Source organism: Zalophus californianus, chromosome 2, assembly GCF_009762305.2.
Source record: "Zalophus californianus isolate mZalCal1 chromosome 2, mZalCal1.pri.v2, whole genome shotgun sequence".
Lineage (NCBI taxonomy): Eukaryota > Metazoa > Chordata > Mammalia > Carnivora > Otariidae > Zalophus > Zalophus californianus.
This window is the reverse complement of record NC_045596.1, coordinates 149,823,114-149,845,929: the sequence shown is the minus strand read 5'-3', so window position 1 is coordinate 149,845,929 and position 22,816 is coordinate 149,823,114. Positions and strand designations below refer to the sequence as shown.

At 49.7% G+C, this 22,816-nt stretch overlaps 1 protein-coding gene across 5 annotated transcripts in view; it reads left to right on the top strand.

Annotated features, from left to right (window-relative positions):
• The window catches only part of GATA4 (GATA binding protein 4), an 80,194-nt gene that overhangs the window by 5,719 nt on the left and 51,659 nt on the right, over window positions 1-22,816 (top strand). For 2 of the 5 annotated variants that reach the window (XM_027600547.2, XM_027600545.2), the window contains exon 1: window positions 22,090-22,233. The exons of 1 other annotated variant lie outside the window; for it this stretch is intronic. The gene's annotated coding sequence lies outside the window, so the exon portion shown is untranslated. Of the gene's footprint in view, window positions 1-10,763; window positions 11,140-11,317; window positions 11,434-22,089; window positions 22,234-22,816 lie in introns of those variants that run through there. 2 more of the 5 variants (XM_035726422.1, XM_035726421.1) reach the window with 2 other exon arrangements.

The following is a 22,816-nucleotide window of genomic DNA, read 5'->3' as shown; positions in this document are numbered from 1 at the left end:
GATAATGACTGGAGACAAAAAACAGCTCATAAGAAAAAAACTTAAGGTTTATTTAAGAAATGTAAAACTCTAAAGAAAGTTTTCCTTAAGAAACAGGGTCATTAACGTGTAAAAACTTGACCATGGAGAATTAGGAAGGGAGATCAGAAAGTCAGCTATGCTTCCTCTGATGTAACTTAAGAAAAACAAAAAATTAGGAGAGATTCAGCCCTCCTCATGTAGTAGTCGCTGTACAAACGCATCTCTCTGGTATCAAGAAGGGGGGGTGTTGTCCAAGTGTTCCTGGCTTCTCGAAAGTTGACAAGCAGAATCCATGAGTTACTACTGTCTTAGTACTCCCTAGAATTCAGATAGTAACTACCGACCACCTTGGATACCTGCTTCCTTAAAATGCCATAGGAGTGATACCTGCTTCCTTAAATGCTATAGGAGTGGGGGGCAGGATCTAGGGTCCAGGGCAAGTTCTGAGAAGCTGCGCTTTGTGGAAACAGCCTTGGGGCCCCAGGATTTGTCAGCAGCTCTCTGCTCTCCCTTGCCCTCTAGATTCCCCAGGCTTCTCAGGACTGCCTTAGAAAGCTCTCATCGTAGTGACCGCCCGGGTTTGCTCCAGCCACGATAACGAAGGGGTTTGCTATCTAATCTGGACAGCAGCTTGAACAATCCATTAGACCTCGGCATTTATCCGGGGCGGGGGTGGAGGGAGGGATGCGGTCTGGCTGCCCCACCCTGTTCTGGGAGGCTTTGAGCTGCCCCATTTGGCGACAGGAGGGATTAATGAAGTAGAGAATTTTGTGTGGACTCAAAACTGACCACTGCATGGTATGCTTCCTGATTCTGGTAAATAAAATTCTACCCATTGTCAGTATAAGGGTGAATTAGAATCCCTTTGGGTTCGGCGGATCACATTTCCTTTTAAGACGTTCAATATATTTTACATTGTCTCATTCAAACTCCACACCAGTCAAAGGGCACTGGAAGAATCCAATATTCACCAATATTCCTTGGGACTTGGGAGACTTAAATCCATCCACCATTCTTTCATTCATTCATTCAGCAAACATTTACAAAGCTTTACTCTGCGCCAGGCATTGTGCCTTGTACTGACAGGTTAAATTATTTGCCCAACATGAGAACTCCACTGGCGACTGGGGTGGGACCCTAAATCAACTATTCCAGTCCCGTGACTGCTCACTTCTTTACTCCAACACATACAAATCAGAGACGTCGGGAGCTAGAAGGGCCCCAGAGGTTATCTGGTTCAGCCTTCCATTCAATGCAGGAATCCCCTCCCCAGAAGGCCAGCAACAGGCTCTACCCTCTACTGGCTCAGTAATAATCACTCCCGCCTGGGTTTTCCACTTGAAAATGACTCGCTGGACTGGCAGGTCTTTCCCTGAGAAAAGACCATCTCTGCCTGCCCACATCTAAGCTCACGGGGCTAAGTCCCTCAAGCAGCTGCAACCCACAATACCCCATGAACCCAGCTGTGCCACTTTCCCTTCAGACTTCTCCTGGGAAGGGAAAACCCCGGGTCCTGGACACTAAGACCCATGAAACTCTAAGACTCTATGGGCCTTAGTCAGTCCTCGCTTGCTGGCAGAGAAAACATTATAGGCAGTAGTCAAAGAATCATCAGAGCTTGGATTGTAGCCCTAATGCAACCACCTGCAAACTGGATGACCTCAAGCAAGTTATTTCTCTTCTCTTTCTGGCATATCTTAGAAATAAGATGTATGAATGTGCTTCTCAATAGTTGAGTGACACCTTCTTCAAAGATAAACTTTCCCCTTGCAGATAATCTGAGATTATTCTCATTTGCTGGTTAAAACCGTAAAGGCTACAAAAGGCAATTTCTGGACAATAAGCTCATGACAAAGAACATTCTGGAATCTTTAGATTTGATGAGCTACTAAGTTCAAATTGTCCCTGGGCCAGTGGTAAGAGTTTGGACTCCAGTGTTACAATAATATGATTTGAATCCCATCTGTACTACTTACTGGCTGTGTTATCTTGGGCAAATTTTTTAACATTTACTTTTCAGTTTCTTATATTTTGAAATCCTCATAAACTGTACAGGACAGGGCGCTTGGGTGGCTCAGTCTGTTAGCATCTGCCTTCAGCCCAGGTCTTGATCCCAGGGTCCTGGGACCAAGCCCTTCATCAGGCTCCCTGCTCAGCAGGAAGTCTGCTTCTCCCTCTCCCTCTGCCCTTCCCCGCTGCTCCTGCTCTCTCTCTCTCTCTCTCTGCCTCTCTCTCTCTCTCAAAAAATTAAATAAAATCTTTAAAAAACAAAACAACAACAAAAAACTTTACAGGACAGACAGGACCTCTCCCTGGTCCCTGAAATAATCTTCACAGTGTGATTCATTCAGTTGGGCATCAGTGTCCCCCTTGGTTTCATTTGGCTTTGTTTGTTTTGTTTCTTACCTGTAGTTTCAAAGCCCTTCAGAAATTAAATTTGTCTGATAAAGGGAGGAAATCTGCCTGGCAAATTGATAGATATATTTTTAAGTTTTCTTGCCCAAAACTGAATGCTGCTGGTGGTAGTGGAAAATTTGGATGCAACATTTCTAGAAGGCAAGTTTGCAGTATGGATCCAAAACCCTACAAGTGTTCATATTCTTTGACCCACTTTTCCAGTAATAGAAATTTATCCCAAGGAAATAATTGGAGGTTTACAAGATGCTCTCCTTACCAAAATTTATGTCATTTTGACAAGGATACATCAAACTTCTATTTATTATAGCAAAAAGTAGAAAATAACATGAACTCTGAACAGTAAGAGTTTATTCACATAATGCAAAACCCATAATATAGCCATCACACTGTTTCCTTAAAATATTTAATGACATAGAGGAGCGCCTGGGTGGCTCAATCAGTTGAGCCAGCCTTGGGCTCTCGGTTTCAGCTCAGGTCATGATGTCAGGGTTGTAAGATCAAATCCTGAATGGGGCTGGGCTCCATGCTTAGCGTCCAGTCTGCTGGTGCCTCTCATTCCCGCCCCCCACCCCCGAATTCCCGCACCCTCTCTCTCTCTCTCAAATAAATAAAGAAATAAGATCTTTAAAAAATATTTAATGACATAGAAATGTCTCATATTTTTAAAAAATAAAAAGTAGATTGCAAAAACACCCTACGGTGTGAAACTGGTGGAGAGAGGTGGAAGAAGGGAGAACACTAATCAGTGGTTCTTTCTGGGTCACGTGGTGAGGGATAGATTTTCTTTTTCTTGATATGCTTTCCTGTATTTTCCAAATGAACTACAATGAGTTCCTGTTTATTAGCAATTAGAAAAAGAGATGTTTTGAGAGGGATGGGGAGGATTGATCAGATCCAAGATACATCTCTTCCTAAGATTTCATGACTACTGTGCTTACGACTAAAGCTTATCCATTTTAGAGAATTCAGCTTTAGCCTTCCTAAAACTCAATGGACTCAAACTCCAAGAATAGTCCTGGTCTCTTGATTCCTGGCTGAAGACATTTACAATTAGTGGGAGTGATTTTTCCACAAAGAGGAGTCCCCTCCCCCTTAGAAAATGTTTTCACAGCCGTCCAGATTGTCTCAGAATTTCACTTGTAACCTTGAATGTTTCTGAAATTGAAAACAATAGTCTAAGTTCTTGTTACTTTTCCTCTTCTCAAAACTCCCTTTGCTGGCAGAAGGATGTGCTGGAATGTAAGGCCAGGTGCTGGTCCAGCTGCAAATAAAAGCTGATTATTCAGATCTGGGGGGAAAAGGGGAGGAGAGCTTGGACAGGGGAGGGAAGACAGACCTTTAATGGTGGCCCAAAAGCTGGAGAGGCTGTTCAAAAAGAAGACCTTTGTGGAAGCAAGAAAGTTACTTGCTAAGGATGGGACTGAAGACCAGATGAATTACAGGACAAGTTTTAATGAATGTCAGGTGCCACTATTGAACTGAAATAGTTTTAATTTGTAGATAAAGGAGTAGCAGTTTATAAAGATGAAGGCTGCTTTCCTCCCCTTTTATAAGCAGAGCGTGAGATGGGGTTGGAGGGAGAATGGTAACAAAAAGAAACAAAACCCCAACATAAATTTAGGAAAACTTTGGGGCATCTGGCTGGTTCAGTGGTTGGAGCATGCAACTCTAGATCTCTGGGTAGTAAGTTCAAGCCCCATGCTGGGTATATAGAGATTGCTTAAAAAAAAAAATCTTTAAAAAATACATTAAATCTTAGTGAAGCTTCAAAAGAGCTTTTACTGAGATTTTTAATTTAATGTAACATATTTGGTCAACAGAAGATAAAAGTGACATCAAACTAAAGGTCAGTTTCATTGTTTCATTGTTGTAAATTAGCAAATAAACATTTAGCAAATAAAGACTGTAGTCTGAGTACAGTAGGAAATATAGACTTAAAATACCACTCCTATTCCCTTTCTCTGCACTCTGTACTTTTTTTTAACATCGAGGTGAGCCTTTGTGTATTTGTTTGGTTGGCTGGTTGGTGGTAAGGGAATACGAATAGAATTTTGGTAGAACCACAGAACTCTTGTTTTTGCAGAATTACAATTTTGTAGACTGTTCATTCTCTGCCCTTCTCCTCTAAAAGGCAAGCAGGACCCAGTCAGGCACCACGTTTATCTTCAGGTCACATCTGCTAGTCCTCTACACATTACAGACATGGTGGTAGTTCTGTCTTGAAGAATAATTCTTGAAGGGGCATGCTGCAGACATTTTGCTGACTGAATTCTCTGTAACAAAAATCCTCAGCAACAACTGGCTTCTCTGCACATGTCTCTGAAGGGAATCAAACTCAAAACCTTGGACAGACCATAGGTACTCTTGACATGGCCAGGGAGCAAGGGCTATGAGACGTGAGGAGAACCAGAGCTGGGAAGGGCGCGTATTTTCAAAACCTTTGGAAAATGCTTTATTTTTCTACCAGCTGGGAGTTCCTAAGTCTGTAGGCCAGTAAGATATTGACTGGTTTTCTTATCACTATGACTATCCCAGAAATGTCCCATCAGACACAGGTTTTTCTTGAAGACTCAACCTTTATATATAAAAAGATTAGGTAATCTCTATATAATTTTTAAATAACTTCAATATGTAATCAAAGTAGAATAAGAGAAGTCAAACAAATCTTTCCCTTGGCCCTGCTACAAACTGATTAACCAAACAGTAGCTCGAATGGTCCCCTCATATGTAAATTTGGGGACAGTGAATAACATTTATCAAAGTGCTTTCATATATATGTCACACTTGATCCTCACTTTTGATTGCTCTCTAGAGTAATCGGTGTATTATTGGAGTATTGTGTCCGTTTTATAGATGAGGACACTGAGACTCAGAAGTGTTTCATTGCCAAAGGTCACAGCACTAATAAGTAATAGAATATAACTGAAAATGCCCTGCTCTAACTACCAAGTGCTGCCTCCCCCACCTGCCAGGGATATGCCAAGGATTCATGACAGAGTCCATAATGAACTGATTTGTAATTACTCTAATAGGTGTTATCAGGATCTCTTAATTTCCTCATTTGAAAATCATGGAATCAAGGAATAACAGAGCTGCAAGTCTCTTAAAGCTGATCTAGCGCACCCGCATCATCCCACACCACCTCCCTCACCCCCCACCCCCCACCCCCGCCTTCATTCTGCAGGTGAGGCCCAAGGAGGTTAAGTGATTTGCCAAAGGTCACCCCATGAGTTAGTGGAAAATGGCCAATGTGATTTTTAAAAATTAGTTTAAAAAACTGCCTACCAAGCCCATTTTTATGGCTTATTTTAAGCAGGTTAATAAGTATACCAGACATAGCTTTAAACCCAACTGAGTAAATGCTGACACTAGTTTATAGATTTAGCAGATAAGTAGCAATAAGGAATTATTCATCTCTCATTTATCATCCAGCCTCTCCAAGGTGCAAGGTATAAAGTGAAGCAAATAGCACTTTAAGAGCCCCCACACACGTGAAGATCAAAACAGTAAAAAATAAAGTGGTTTACAAAGCCATACATTTACAATGTGGCGGTGCCTGAGGTCTCCTGAAATGTGAAAAAAGAAAGAAATTGAGGCAAATTTTTGCATTTCACAAATAGGCAATTTCTTATACAGAACTCCAGATTCGGTCTCTAGATTTCTTCAAGTATTAATTCATTCTTTTAAGGATGGACTGAGCACCTACTATGTGCAGGGCATTGTGGGAGACCTGGAGAATTACTAAACACTATTCCAGCCATCAAGGACTTCTTAAGCTTAATGGGGTGACAAAATAAAGCACACGCCCACTTGAATTTCGAAGGGAAGGGTCAGCGGGTATAAGGGGAATGTTTACGTGGGAATAGGAGGAAAGGGGAGACTGCCGGCTGCTGGGGTAGCCACAACAAGCAGCACACCGAGGAGGTGGCCTTGCCACAACCTTGTCCCCAACACCCTTTCTTTATCATGAAAATGGGGTTGGGAAACATCATGGGCAGGGGAAAAAAAGAAACAAAACCATGAGACAGTGAATTGATTACCCCAATTAAGAACCAAAAAAAAAAAAATCCTGTCTCTTCCCTTTAGCTAGATATTAAATACAAACTGGTGGAGAGATGGAGGAAGGACTCATACGGGGCCAAGAGCAGTTATAATATTTGTAACATGACAAAAATTCAGAAGGGCTGGTTTATTTTATTATTTTTAATCAATCCCAGTTTGTCAATGGTGAACCTGAAGCCCAATGTTCAATGTCAGTAACAGCAATCGCCAATCCATAAGTGACTTTGCTCTCAGCTGCCCAGACAGAAGAAGCTACGACGCTTCTCTTGGAGCCCCACATTCATACAAGTGAAGCATTTTCAAGTGAAAAGAAAATGAAAGATATTTACTCAAAACCCTTTACTTTGTAGATGGGGACCTGAGGCTCAGAGAGTTCAAGTGACAAATTGATTATGTGTGCTACTAATAATTGCCCAGGATAGCAGGCATAAACTGGAACATAGGATCACCCTATGAAATGGTGAGAGTCAAAACAACGATCAAGTCCAGAACCATGCCCATTATATGCCCTCCAAGATTGCTGTCTTATCTTCTTTATTGTGAAGCCTGGAATATTTATAAGTCCACAGGATATTTGGAAGATACTCAGTTTGGAAATGTAGTACGTATCGAGTGCCCCTTTTGGCTTGGTTTACCCTCAGTCTAAGAGAGGCATGGAATGACTATAGTTTTGAATATGATTCCTTGAGACCCTGGACCACATCCTCATACCCCCTACCTGTCCCCACTGGGGCTGAGCCAGGCTCACTCTTTCCACCTTCCTGCAAAGGGCGGGCCCAGCAGTGCTAACCAGGTTCCCAGACTACCCCAGAGCTCAGAGCTGCCTTATCGCTAATCCTCTCACCCTGCTGATTGTATCAGGGTGAGGAAAGCATGGCCTTGGGGTTCAGATTTATAGAGGAGAGATATCAGTTCCTACATGTTGAAATGGAAGAACAGGGTATGTGACCAGGGTCCCAGAGCCCCTGTTCCCAGCCCTGCCATGAAATAGCTGTATGACTCTGGATAAGTCCGTAGCCCTTTCTGGGTCCTTACTGCCTCAACTATTAAATGAGTGGATTGGACCAGAATCCCTGAGGTCCCTTGCAACTCCAGCCCACCACATCCATGTCAGTGTCAGAGAGAGGCTGTCCTGTGACCAGTAAGTGAGCCAAAGATACACACGTGGAGCCATAGTCACCCCACCAAGAGGTGCACTCGAGCTGAGATGCTGGTGGGGCATCACAGGGCATCTCCTGCACGCGAGCTTTTCTATGTTTGCACTTAGTTGCACTTTTTCAGTCATAAAGGAGAGGGATTTTACGCTACGTAATGACAAGCTGAAACTCCAATTTTCCTAATTTAACTCAACAAACTTCTTAAAACATCAACTACCTGTTAGGAATTATGGAAAATGCAAAGATATCAAATATAGGCTTTCTGCCCTCAAGAAGAGTGACATTTGGGAGAGAGGGGGATGTGGAGACAGGCAGACATGTGGAGATAGCGAACTGAAATACAATGTGTTCAAGTTTGTGAAACCAGAGGGAGGAAAGCGATTGATTCTGGGAATGGAAGTTTAAACTATTTAAAAAAAAAAATTTAAAGGAGGAATATAAGAAGAAAGCCCTTGCTTTTTCCCTTCTGCGTCCCTCACAATACCAGTGCCTTATTCATATTGTCAGTGTTTGGGTTCTTTTTTTTTTTTTTTTAAGATTTTTTATTTATTCGTTTGACAGAAAGAGACACAGCGAAAGAGGGAACACAAGCAGGGGGAGTGGAAGAGGGAGAAGCAGGCTTCCCGCTGAGCAGGGAGCCTGATGTGGTGCTGGATCCCAGGACCCTGAGATCATGACCTGAGCCAAAGGCAGACACTTAAGACTGAGCCACCCAGGCACCCCATGCAGTGTTTGGGTTCTGAAGGCAAACTACTTGCCTGTGAATCTTGGCTCTGTTACCTATCAAGCTGGGTGAGCTTTGTGCCTCAGTTTCTTCATCTATAAAATGGGGGAAATAGAGTGATTGTGTGGATAAATGAGCTAATCAATCCACGCAGCCAACTTGGCACCATGCCTGGCATATAGTAAGTGCCCAGTGTTAGTTGTTACTCAATAAATGTTTGCCTAGTAAATGGATTGAAGTTTTCATCTGCAGGCCTTTTTATCATACACACTCAGAGGGACCTCATATTTTGGGTTCCTCGCTCAACACGCTCATTATCCATGACAAAGATTAAGTTCAGCCTTAGAGGCCTGGCATACCCACCCTTCGACTCTGCAGGACCAGGAATGAGCCTCTTGGTATCAAATCTTTGGGGGGCACAGAATGGCATGATTTGGTGATATCTACTTCAGGAGCCCCCTATGTCACAAATGTTGATGTAGGAAGGGGTCCAGTCTCTTCATCTTACAGACAGGAAATGAAAGCTTGGACAAGTTAAGTGATTTGCCTGCAGTCCTGCCACTCACTGGGTGGCAGTGGTCACATTAGAACCCAAGGCTCGGGACTCCCAGATCAATGAGCTTCCACCACCTGCTGCCTAGACCCTGACCTTCCTGGCTTAAGCTGCATACTCCAGTGAGTTTCTTGGGCCACACCAACCTCCACTCTTTCAACTGTGCCCCAGAGAAAAGAGTACCTGTTTTCCAGTTCTTAGGTCACATCTAATGCAGAATTAGGGCTAGTCCCTGCCTCCAAGTGGGGAAGACAACAACTTGTGCCCCTTAGCTCTTCGGGTTGAGCTGTCTCCAGTGTTGACTTGCCCCCGTTCTGCAGCCTGCCGGGCTCTCACCTAAGAGCCCGGCAGCCTTTATTATTCTGATAGGGCAAGGGGAAGAAAAGGAGGCAAAGCAAGATGGAAGAAGGAGGCACTGGGAGAAATTAAGCCGGAGGCGTGAGAGTGAACTAAGCTCGATCATATCACAAGGAGAGCAAGTGAAGTGTCTTTGCTATTGTAAGAGAATACTTGCTCAATTAGAAAATAAGAAGTGGGGGCGCCCGGGTGGCTCAGTCGTTAAGCGTCTGCCCTCGGCTCAGGTCAGGATCCCAAGGTCCTGGTATCGAGCCCCGCATCGAGCCCCGATCGAGCCCCCCCATCGAGCCCCCCATCGAGCCCCCCATCGAGCCCCGCATCGGGCTCCCTGCTCAGCGGGAAACCTGCTTCTCCCTTTCCCACTGCCCCTGGTTGTGTTCCCTCTTTCGCTCTCTCTCTCTTTCTGTCAAATAAATAAATAAAATCTTTCAAAGAAAATAAGTGTACAAACATGGGGGTGGGGAGAATGCCACGTGGAAAAATTACCGTCTTTACATGGAGATGTACTTACTTTTATTTACCTGCCTATCTTATCTGTCACTGTGTGAATGTCTAATGAACTCAAATGGAATATTCGCCGATGTCCTGACTTTTCTCCTCTCACGCACGCGGTGATTGCGGGGAAACTGACTACGCTCCCCCTAGACTGTGTCGCCTTTGAGACGTGTGGCGGCAGCCAAGTCCGGCCTCGCTGGGCGCGGCCCCTTCACTTGGGAAAGGCACTCCTCTCCGAGGGGGCCCCGCCGGCGGTTACCGTGGCCTCGGACGCCTGCACCGGCCTCGCCGCCCGGGTAAGAGCGGAGGTCCGGGCGCGGGCGGGGCGGCAGACAGGGCCCCGCCGGGGAGGGGCCGGCGCCCGGACGAGGCTGCGGTCGCGGCCCCGAGGGAAGACGCGCGCGGGCGCGCGGGCGCGCGAGCGGGAAGCGAGGCGGGCGCACGGGCGCGCGGGCGCGCGGGCGGGGGTGGGAAGCTCGGCGACCGCGGGGAGGAAGCGGGCTCCGCGCACGGGGGCGCCAGGCCCCGGGCGGCGCTTCCGCACCCGCCGCCCCCTCCGCGTAGCCGGGGCCGGGGCGCGCCGGAGGGGCGGGCGCGGCCGGCCGGGGGCTGACCCCGAGCGCCGCCGAGTCTGCGGCCGCCGGCCGCCCCGCGCTCGCCTCCTGCCGCCTCGGGTTACGCGGCGGCCGTCAGCGCGCACCTCATCAATAAGGCCTGACAGGCCGCCGGCTCCGCGGCCATCCATCACGCCCGCCCGGCGCGGGCTGCGCGGGCGGAGGCGCAGGGCACCCCGCGCGGGGAGCGGGCGCGCGGGGCCGGAGAGCCGGCGACCCCCTCGGAAGAGCGAGACCCAGGGAAGGCCCGCGTTCACCCGGGGGCCAGGCGACTCTGTGTGAGCCCCAAACAGACCCGCGTGGCTCGGAGGAAGCATTTTGCTATCAATCAACAAATATTCGACTTTATTCCACCTCTTTATCCTAGTGTTTTTTAAGGATGTGTTCATTTGTTTTTAAAGAGCTGCGAGGGAGCTTAGAAATGATCTCCACAACTTGTACATTTCACAGATGAGGAAACTGAGAGCCGGATGGGAAGTGTGGGGGGCCGGGCATGCCCGAAGTCACATTACCCGGTGGTGATAGAAACTAGAGCCCTCATCTCCGGACCCCGACTCTCAGCCCATGCGATGGCCGCACTGGCACTCTGCAGGAGCCATGTCGATATGCATGTTTGGGATCAAATATATGAAATGGGCGAAGTCGTGCATCTTGGAAGTTTTGGGTGTGCCTGTCAGTGCATGAACTATGCAGGGTCCTCACAATTCCTGCTCCCAAGTCAGGCCACCGCGTCCCTAGGTCTGGGAAGAGAATAGTTAATGAGTCAAAAGTATGGGGGTGGGAGACACCTACACAGACAAATAATACAGTTCCTTGAATTCATTAACTTACTCTCCTCCTCCCATCTACTCCCCCCCCCCCCCCGCCACCTACAAGGAGTGTACATGGTTTCTCTTCATGCTTTCATCTGTTCCAGAACTTTCTCCCGTTGCCTGTTTGCTGGACCATTTCTCAGTGATCTGAACAGTTCAAATGTAAAGGCTTGTGTTCATCCTTACATCTCTCCAAAGTTTGCAGGGTGCCTGGCACATAGTAAGTATTCAATAAATGTTTGCTCTATGAATTGCAACATCTGTAAGGGAATTTATATAATTCAGGTTCTGAAGACATCAAGGCTGAAAGCACTATCAGATCACGGTGTCCAATTTCATTTCATAAGAGGAAGACTGTGGGCCACAACCCTGTCCTTGATTTACACAAGGCCTCCCGGGGGTAAGGTCAGATCCTTGGTGGTCCCCAGGGTACCTTTCCTTGTTTCCCAGAATGTTGCCTACCATCATGCTCTTCTAGTTGTGATTGGGGCATCCACTTCACATCTTTCCTTCCCTTCCCACCTTTTGGTTCTTCCCCTGATTAATTAGCAAGATCTGCAAGGATGGGGATGAGAGTAACAGGGAAATCGACAAAGCCAAACTGTTTACTTTGTTTCTAACAGGAAACACAATATTTTGTGGGGTTTTGTTCTGTTTTTGTTTATGATGGTGTTTTGCTAGTGTTGGTATTGTTGGTTTTTTAATTCAAGTGAAAAGGATAAGATTAAAGCCAATGACCAATGGCTGCTTGTTAACCTTAACATTCATTTTCCCTTCATGACCACAGTGGTTTGACTGAAGTTAGAAACAATGATATTATCAACAACTCTGGGAAAGGGTAGAAATCAACACACACACACAATTATATTGAGCAGAAAAGGTAGCAGAGCCATCTGATTAGTGGCTTTTGGGCTCCTTGTGATGTCCACTAGACTGTGATTTCTATAAAATACGCGTACAAAGTGTGGTTTTATCTGCCACGGGGCACACTTTCTTCCCATTACCACCCACCCAATGGTTGCCCATCCCTGTGCATATCATAAACTGCAGCTGGGTGTAATGACAATGGATGTAAGAATCAGAGTCAAAACCATTTATTCCGCAGAACTGTTGTGTGGGTTGAGTAGAATCATGTACCGGAAAGGCCATGTTTCAGCAAATGCTTTTCCTTTAGTCCATTCAGAAATACAGTTCTACTCTCAGGGGTAAACTCATTTTTTTTGCAAGGCCACGCCTTAGTTTATTCTTGCCTCATGGGAACAGCTGGACAAAACCCAGTCTCCCTAGACAGACTGGGTTGTGGCCAGCTGGGTCTTTCGCTCTTCATCCTCCACTGTCTGCAGGTTCCCTGGGGAATGGTGGTGTTGCTGAAAGTGACTTAGCGTTTCTGAGCTTCTGCTACCTGGCTCCAGGACTCTCCGGATGAAAGAACAGAATAACCCTCCCTCCCTCACATGTCACCTTCCCTGCAGCCCATTGTGAAACATGAATGCAGGCGTGGGCCACGTGTGAAACAGGCCCTAGTGCTGTGTCCAGGATAGACTGCTGTAGCATTTCCTGCTGACCTCCAGGAAGGATGAGCAATAGGGAGGACCAACCTTGGAAACTGGATCCTTCTGAAAGAGATGCAAGGCTTTCTTTTGTATATAAATCACTCTTCTGAAGTATTTTAGGTGGGAGTTGAACTTGTACCAGGGATGTGGAGTCTCGCTAAGGACTGGGGATAGGTGCATGCACAAGAGTGGGTGGGGGGTGGGGAGAGAGAGAGTATAAGGGCTGAAGAATCTCATCCTACCCCAGCAACACTCAATTTTCCCCCTACTTTTTGAAAAATCTGATTTATTTTTTTTAAAGATTTTATTTATTTATTCATGAGAGACAGAGGGGGAGAGACAGAGAGAGAGAAGCAGAGGGAGAAGCAGGCTCCCAAGGAGCAGGGAGCCCGATGCGGGACTCGATCCCAGGACCCTGGGATCATGACCTGAGCCGAAGGCAGACGCTTAACCATCTGAGCCACCCAGGCGCCCTGAAAAATCTGATTTATTGAGATGAAATTTACTTACAGTAAATTCATCCTTTTTAGTGTACAGTCCTTTGAGTTTTGACAAGCACACAAATGGTGTAACTACCACCACAATCAAAATATAGAATAGTTCCAGCACTCCCCAAAATTTCCTCCTTTCCCTTTGTAGTCACCTCCCCCCCCACCCACCCCCATCCCTGGCAACAACCTCTGATCTGTTTTCTCTCCTTATGGTTTTACCTTTGTGGCAGTGTCATATAAAAGGATTCATTTAGTCTTTTGAGTCTGGTCTCTTTTGTGCAGCCCTACTGTGTTTGAGATTCACGCATGTTGCTTTGTGCACTGGCCTTTCATTCTCTTTCTTTCCTGAGTAGTATTCTCCTGTATGGATGTATATCCTTTTATCTATTCCCCAGTTGAGGATCATTTGTGCGGTTTCAAGTTTGGGTCAGTTAATTATACAACTGTAGGTTTTGAAGATGCCAGCAATCCTCTTTTATAAATGAAAACATAACTTACATTTAGATTTTCTTATCCTGGATCATACTGCAAAGAATACATCTGCTGAGCAGCCACTTTCAAAGAGTTTGGGGTGAAGATGTCAGAATCCCTGACAATAGTGGTATATGAAGTTGTGTGGTGGGAGGGGAGAGAAAAAAAAATGAATGAATGAATCTGGGCAGGAATGACTATGTGCTAGCTACTGAACCAGAGGGGGTTGGAGAGAGAGAGAAAGGGGGGCGGAATGAGATGAGAATTTAGGGCTTTTGAAGTGGAGTAAAGACATTTCTCATAGCAATTGAGAAATTGATCACTTTTGACTGAAGAGGCTGTATTTTCATACTATCTGCTCTCAGCCCTCCAAGTAAAGTGTGGGCTTCTCTGGAGTCTTTCTGGAGGGTGGGTGGGAGATTCTTCCCCTCACCAGGAAAAGGCTCCAGCTCCAGAGGCGAGGTGGTAGGAGGGGGGAGGGAGGATGGGAGAAGGTTAGCAGAGACTCCTGGGGTTAGCTCTGCACCTCTAAGAGTGAAAAGCTCCCCTTTATCTAGGTGCTGATTATTCATTCCATTTCACTCAGACCTTGGCTTCTTGCTTTGTCTCCCAGTACTTCCTTGCCCTGTGGCAATTTGCTGTTTATTAGCACCTCTGCTGTAGAGGGCCTGGAGTTGTGGAAGAAAGCAAACTTTAAAGGGAGGGCACCCTGTCTTTCAATCAAACACACAGATACCCTGCTGAATGTGCAGGAAAGTTGAAACTGGTGGGAAAGAAATGGAATGTCAGGGATCTTTCGTTCTTTTTATTCTCTCAGGTCAGAGTTCAGTACATACCCTTGGAGAGAAATATGTCTGTCTAGTTATTGCCAAGCTCCATGCCTCCCCTTTCCTCCTGCTGTTGCAAGAAACCAATTATTCCCAAACAATAAATACCTCCAAGCCCCGATGGGTGTTAGAAGAATGAGCAGACCTCTCTCTATGGGCACCTGCTACAACTGTGGGGCGGTGGCCTGTGAAAGCGACCTTTTGTCCATTACAGGGAAGCTCAGGCCTGTGTGGAGTGGGTCCGCACAGGCATGAAGGACCTCAAGGCCTCCAGCCGTCAGCACCCCCTGCCGCCCCCGCCCCCTCTCCACACCCCCCCCCCCCCCCCGCTGTTTTCGCACTTGGGCTTCTGCTTCCTTGACACTTTCCTGTCTCTCGCTCTGCCGCGCCAGGTCGCGGCGCCTGCCTGGGCGTCTTCTCCAGCTCCGGGTCACCTCGGGCTCCGTGGCCAGGGGAAGGGTGCCGGGGGCTGGCGGAGGAGGGGGCAGCCTGGGCGGAAACGCGCCGGGAGCTGGCGATGGGAACATCATGTCTCTGGTGGCCCCACAAGTCCCCCGATATGTGCGTCGGGGTCTGACGACTGGCAGCGCTCCAGCCGCTGGTGTCCTCGTCACCACCACTGCCCGCCCTGGGATCTGGGCGGGGTGGGGGTGGGGGAGCCCTCGACTCTGGACTGACCTCGTCCCTATCTGGTCCCCCCCACCCCCCGCCCCGCTCCGATCGAGCCCTGGCGCTTTCCTTCCCTTTTCTCTTGCTGGCTTTCTCCTCTCCCTGGGGGTCTCAATCTCTCTCTTTCTGTTGCGACGTCTCCTGACCCCATCTCGCCTTCTTTCTCTGGGTTTGTGTTTTTCTCTATCTTCCCCTCTCTCTTTTCTCCGGTCTCCAGCTCCAATTCCTCTCTGCATCTCCGTTCCCTGCTCTGTTTTTCCCATAACACTTCACGATTTAACACTCTATAGATTTGACTTTTTTATTGTCCGGCTTTCTCTTATAGAATGTAATCTCTTGGAGACAAAATTTTCTCTGTTTTGTTCCATGCTGAATCCGAGCTCCTGGAAAGTTCGGGGCAGAGTAGGTGGTCAGTGAATAGAGAACGGAGGAAGGAAGGAGGGCATGAATGATCACGTCCCTCTCTGGCTTTCTCAGGCCTGTCTCTCTGCCTTCTCCCTAGTTTTTTCTCTGTCCTCCTCTCTGCCTGCCTTCCTCTTTCTCACCCCCCTTCCCCTCCTTTCTCTCGTTTCTGTCTCTCTCCATACGCCCTCTCCTTCATTTTTTCTTGGTCCTAGTGTTTGGCTGGGTCCTTCCATCTTTGCAGGATCTATGGGTCTGGGCCTTCCGTGCCTCGGGAGACCTGGCACCTGGCACCTGTCATCCTTTGTCCGTCGTTGGTCTCTGTTCTGGGGAGCCCCAGGCCTCCCTTGCTAATCGCTGCCGTCTCAGCACCTAATCGGGTTGTCTAGACCAACTCAACTTCCAAAATCCTGATTGCGCACCCATGCCCGGAAATCCCTTCTTCCTGCAGACTCCAGAGTGCAGGGACTCTCTGGTTTCCTCAGGGGCCACCTAGATTTGGTCAGGAGAGTGGTAGTCGGCCAGGGTGGGGCAGAGCCACACAGATAAACATTCTCGAGTGACCCAAATCTTGGTGTCTAGCCTGGACCTCCGTGTCCTGGTGGTGACCCTGGGTACCTACTGTGTGCCAGGGGACACATTCCCCTTGGAGAGGAGTGTTCCATTCTGCAACTCCCAACAGCCCAGAGAGATGCTGTTAGCAATCCCTTTTGTCATTTTAATCCTTCAACAAACATTTATTGAGTATCTACTAACTGCCAGCGACAGTCGCTGCCCTTCTGGAACTTAACTTCTGGGGTGTGTGTGGGGAGGGAAGTGTATAACCAACCACAGATAAACGAATTTATAACTCCAGGGAACATAAGGCCTATGAATACAACAAATTCACATTTTACATATTCCAAGAGTTCTTGCCCTGGACCCGGGGCTGCCAGATCTGCAACTTCTAAAAGTCCCTGACAGAGGACCCACAAGTGAACATATTGAGGCCCGCGTCACCAAGAGAGATCCCGGAGGTGACAGTTTACATCCCCAAAGAGTAGGTGCCCTCACGACAGCTCAGAGAGTCTGCAGGCCAGGAGCCGGTCTCCCCACAGCTTGGACAGTGGGGGCAGGAAGTTCCCGTTTGCAGCAGTTTTCTTAAGGCTCTTGGGTGAGGAGGAAGAGAGGGAGCCAGGCTGGGAAGGGGGAAGGGGCGTGTGCGAGGGCGTCAGCATGGCCACAGGAGGTGAAGTTTCCCCGCTTGGCGCACACTGGCCCAAGTGCTCGGACTTGTGGGCGCCAAGGTGGGTTTCAGTTCTGTCCTCTGCTGCCCTGGGACTGAGGAGCGCCCTCCCCATTTAAAAAGCCTCTGGCATCCTTCCCGAATTTAATGAAAATGTGGAGCCTCCTTTTCACTGTTCTTTCCCTTCTCCCAGGCTCTTAGATTATGAGACATGACCTGCTTTATTTTAAATTGATTTTAATTTTTAAATGTCAGGCGTATTCATTAAAGGAATCTTAGAGATATTTGAAAAACAAAAGGCGGGTTTAAAAAAGTGTTTCAGGGGTGCCTGGGTGGCTCAGTCGGTTAAGCATCTGACTCTTGATCTCAGCTCAGGTCTTGATCTCGGGGTCCTGAGTTCAAGCCCCACATTGGGCTCTGAGCTAGGCATGGAACTTACTTTATTTTTTTTTAAAGATTTTATTTACTTATTTGACAGACACAGAGAGAGAAGGAACACAAGCAGGGGGAGTAGGAGAGGGAAAAGCAGGCTTCCCGCGGAGCAGGGAGCCCGATGCGGGGCTCGATCCCAGGACCCTGAGATCATGACCCGAGGGGAAGGCAGATGCTTAACGACTGAGCCACCCAGGTGCCCCAGAACCTACTTTAAAAAAGAAAATTAGAAAACCCTTTCATGATAGAAACTCAACATTAAATAGAGTGGAAAAAAGAACCAAGACTCAGGAATCTAGATCTGAGACCTATTGTCCAGTGCACTGGCTTAGCCACCTCAGAAAAGTGTCTTAACGTCTCTGGGTCTCTAAGTTCTTGTTCGTATGCGATGGTAACACCTTCTCTTCCTTCCTCTAGCTCCCCAGTGTTGTTGTTTCCTCCAGAAAAATGGAATTTGAGAGTGTTTGGTAATTTGGAAATGACTATAAAATATTAGGGGGAGTGCCAAAAACTCTGATCCTCAGGGCCAGAAGTACCAAGGAGGCTTTTGGGGAGGTCTGTGAGCGAGACCTTGGCTTCACTTTGCAACACCAAATAGTATTTTTAAAATATTTTATTATTTTATTTTATTTTATTTTATTTTATTTTATTTTATTTTATTTTATTTTATTTTATTTTATTTTATTTTTAAAGAGGGGGAGAAGCAGAGGGAGAGAGAGAGAGAGAATCTTTAGCAGGCTCCACGCCCAGCCCGAGGCAGAAGAGGGACTCAGTCTCAGGACCCTGAGATCATGACCTGAGCCAAATCAAGAGTCCCACTCTTAACCGAATGAGCCACCCAGGCGCCCCGTCGAATAGTATTTTTAAAAATAAGACAGGACGAAAAAGCGTTACTGCCTTCTCTCCTCACATCTGCCAGCAAGAGGCTGATGATCACTTCCTGGGGTGCTGAGCTAATTCGGGTGGGAGGGGGAGGGGGTCTCTATGTCCCCAACACCGCCAACCCCACCCCACAAAGAATTCTGGGTGTTCAAACGCCAGGCACAAGGAGAGAAAGAAGGTCTACCTAGTCTCGCAGCTTAATTCATTCTCCGATTTTGCGTCAGCGGGGACTAGCCCGGCTCTGCAGTTTGGTTCTCCCAGCTCCGCCCAAGGCGGGGTGGGAGGTGGGCTGCTCAGGGGGCAGGGTGGGTCACGCGAGCGAGGACTAAGAGTCGCAGAGGAGGAAACGTGCGGGCCAGGTGGGGGAATTCGAGGGCCGTGTGGGGACCGGAGCCAGCCCTACGTTCAGCGCGGGTCGCTTTGCATGTCTGTCATGAGCCCTTGCGCCCAAGTCCGCAGAGAAGCGTCTCCATCTCGGAGGAATTCGTTACAAAGGACGAGGGGGGACTTCCTAGTCCCCTCTCTGGTTCTCTCTCTCTATGGGGGTCTCTTGTTCCGATTATAAGACTTTGGGTGCCCCGTGTTTTTTCAGGCATAGTTGGTTTTTGTAAGGCGGCAGCGGAGGCTGATTTCCGCGGGGTGCCAAATGACTATATCAACCAAAATCTGAGATTCTGGCACCTGAGGTTGCGCTGTGTTTACAATAAGCTGGCTCGGGTCCGCCAGGAAATCTGGTTACCCCACGAGGGGAGACCCTGGCTGGTGTCACCGTGATTTCCATCGTCCACAGTTTATTAACTCTTTTGTTCAGGGAAATAGAGTTCAGATTCCTCTGTACACCTTGTCCAGTCTACAATTGCGTCTTTACTAGGGTATGGACCAGCTCAAGTCCCCGAGGTCTTAAGGGAGCAAGAAAATGCAATTTATTCTTGTGTTCTGGGGAGATTTTTTAAAAGTGTACAGTACATCTAAGTAATTCTTATTTGTCTAAAATCTCATGACCTGACTCTTCATTAGATCCAGGCCCTTAGTAAAAAGAGATCAAAGATTTTTACAGTATTAAATTTTCCCTGTTGACTATGGGAAAGAAAAGCGGAAAGAGGACGTGAGTGGGGTTGGGCCACCAGCCCAGGCCAGCCCAGGGACATGTCCTTAAAAATAGCCAAGAATCCGAACCTCAACCCCCCCCCCTCCCCCCCCGGAGCTGCCTCCTGAGCGAGAAAGAAAAGCCTGGGAACTTAGCGGCAGCCGATAAACCTCTTCCAGCCGGCGGGCCAGCGAGGCCTTGAAATGCTCCCTGCTCCTGGCAACAGCGCGGCGGACGCGGGGGCTCCCGCCTTGCCCTAGGGAGGGAGGGGGCCGACCGAAAGACGGAGGGAGGGAGCGAGGGAAAATCAAACACCCCAAAAGAACAGACCTCTCGCCAACCACCTTCCGGACCGTCCTTGAACTAAACGCTTTGGGGAGAAAGTTGGGGCGCTGGGTCCAGATAAAAGAGTCACAGGAAAGACACAAATTTATCCCAGGTGCATTCCTAGAAGGAGGGAATCTCTCAAGGCTCCCAGGCCTCAGCCCACCTGAACTGCGCCAGAGCGGGGCGTAGGTAAAAGAGCTCTGTCGGGTCTCTTGCCAGAAGAGGACTCTCGGTGAATCCGGGGTTCCTAGCAAGCGAGAGCTTAGAAAAACCAGGCTCTTCCATCTGGGGTCTCACAACGGCCACTTAGAGCAGGCAGGGCCTGTTCCGTCCCCCCCAGCCCCCCCCTACAGAGGAGGAGACTGAAGTTCCGGGAGGCCTGGTGTGGGAGCAGTGGGGGGGGGGGCTCGCCCCAGGGCACCAAGCTAAAGCGAACCTCAGCACACACGCTCTTGCGCCGAGGGTCATGCCGCACTACTGGTAGAAGCCCGCCTGGGAGTGGTCTGTGTCCTTGGCTTTGGTGAGGACGCTTGGATGGCCGCTCCAGCAGACGCTAAACCCCAAGCCATTGGCTTGTTGCTAAGAAAATCCACTGCCCACAGGCCGCAGGCTCAGCTCTGAGGGTCTCGTGCGGAAGGCAGCTCTGAGACCTCCGGCCTCGCTGGAGCCACAAATCCCCACCGAAAACAGAGAGGCCAGAACAGCTTGCCGCTTGTCCAAGCCCACACGTTTAAGTCTCCAGAAAGCCCTCGTAGGCCAATGGGGATGTCGTTTTCGACCGCGCAGGGGTCGCGTACCCTTCTCCGCCATTCGTCTGAAAGTGCGCCCGCCGAGTGTCCTCCCCAAACCGCTCCAGCCTCCCGGGTCCCCAGGAACCCCTCCCTCTTAAGTTCCCAGACATCTGGGATCTGCCAGCGCCAAATTCTGCAGAGGCGCTGGCGAGGAGTTGAGGGAAGGCTGGAGCAGGGTCCCTAAACAGACCGTCCTTAGTTTCCGGGGCGCGAAGGGGCCGAGGCGAGCAGCTGCCTGGGGGTCGCGGTGGGGCGGCGAGGGTGCGTCCAGCCCCGGCGCAGACCTTCCGCGGCTCCGCGGGGCGCCTCAGTTTTCTCTCCTGCGCTCAGGCCCCTCTGAACCTCTGCACGTTTCGCTCAGGAAAGAGAACTCCCCGCGCAGCCGCGCTCAGTCCTTCCTCCGGGATTTTCCTGAGAATCCCCATGAGTTGGCCAGGATCCCTTTGGGGGTTTCCTTCCAATCAGCCCCGCGTCCTAGTCTCGTCCTCTGCGCCCCGGTTGCCCTCGCACAGGCCAGGAATCCACTGCCGATTACCAACAGCGGAAGCTGGCGTAACCCCTTACCCTTCCTTCGCAGCCGCACGGGTTTCGTGCAGGGTGGTATCCCGGCCCCCTCCCGACCCCTCTAATCTGGTTATGAAAAACCTGCTCTAGAGAGAGAAACTCGGCTTTGGGGCGGGGGGGGGGGGGGAAGTTTAACCGAAAGCGTGAGAGTCACCGGCCGGCTGTTATCTGGGGCTGAAGGCTGCGGTAATCGATGGGTTATTTTTACGCGGTAATAGGGCCCTGTGATTGCTCTATTAACCTTTAGACCTGTCTGAGGGACTCTCCGGCTCTCAGCCCCGTTGCGCTGGGGCCTCTAGGCACTGACGCCGACTCCAGACTCAGGCCTGCCACCCTCCCCGCCCCCAGCTCTAGGGAGGGGGCTGAGCTGGCTGGAAGACCTCTCCGCTGAGAAGCCCTGCTGGACTGCCAAGCTCCCCAAGCCCCCGCCACGTCCCTCGGATTGGTGCAGCAGCGCCACAGGCTGCAGGGAAAACAGAAAGATCTGAAGGTGGGAGGCCGTTGGAGATGGGAAGCGTCGCCAGGAAAGGGTGCACGTTTTGCATAAATACATAACGTTGAGGGCTGGAGAGGCCGCCTTGCGAAAAGGAAGGCGAAAAGGAAGGTGTCGTCCCCGCGCTCTGACTTGAGTGGGCCAGTCCCAGGTTTCATGTCTTTTCCACTCGCAGTCTGGGGCTAGCAGGATCCCCACTATCCACAACCTCGCGGAGACTCGCAGCCAGCCCGGCTCTCCTGGTGACCCTGTGCTCCCCAGCCGATCAGGGGTCTCGCTCAAGAGGTCACCTTCCCTTCTATCAGCCCCGCCCCTTGCCCCGCGAGTCCAGGACTGGGGCAGGACTCGGACCACCAGGAGGCGGGGGTGGGGGATGGGGTGAAGGGAGGAGGTAGGAGAGGGGAGGTCCTGAATAAAGCTGACCCTGCGCAAAACTGCAAACCGAATCGACCTCAGGCACCGCGGTGGGTGAAGCCCCACTCCCCGGCAGTGGCACTTGAGCATTTTCCGAGATCCTTGCGCCTGGACTTTGCCTGTTGGGGGAGTTTTTTTGTACACCCCCGCAGCCCGGCGCAGAGCGGAGGTGTAGCCTCTGCGGCGCACCCCCGCCCCCGCCGTTGCACGTGACTCCCACAGGCCAGTCAGCGCCCGAGAACGCGAGCGCAGGGGCGAGGGGACCCGCGCCTGGAGCTGGGGGAAGCGGAGGCGGCCGGCACAGTGGCCGAGAGAGGCACCGCCGCTGCCGTAGCTCCCCGGGCGCCCAGGGGAGCGCGCGCCGGCCCTCCAGGAAGCTCAAGTCCCGGCAGGTACGGCTTTTTCTTCCCCCGCCACGCTCTTTCCCGCCGTCAGCGAAATTCAGAGCTCCTCTACGCTGTTTGCCTGGGAGTAGAGGGAACTGGTGGATGGAAAGGACACGTTGGTCACTCTCTCCGCCCCCAAATTGGTCTAAGACGGCTCAACTTTGGGCATTGGCTTAATAGCGTCTTTAAATCAAAGTAAGATTTGGGGGGGAAGCGAAGAGGGATATTCGAAGTGCTTTTGGGTGTGTGTGTGTGAACTTGAACGTTTTTAATTCCCGCCGCCGCGTATATATTCTCCAGCCCTTGTTTCTGCACCTCCCAGGCCAGGGTCTGGATGGGGATGACGGCCGTACGAAATCACACTGACCAACTGACCCGGGACAGGCCGCACGGAGGGGCTCAGACGGAGCAGTGTCACTCGTCGGTGGCTCCGGGGACTCAGAGTGGCGGTGGGAGGCAGAGCGACTGGGCCTCGGGCCCGGTGCAGGCGCTTCCAAGTCGGGAACGGCTACTGAGCGCCCGGACTTTTTATGCGCTTCTGGCCAGCCTCCTAGCCTTCCTGACTGGGGTCCAGGGAGTCAAACACCAC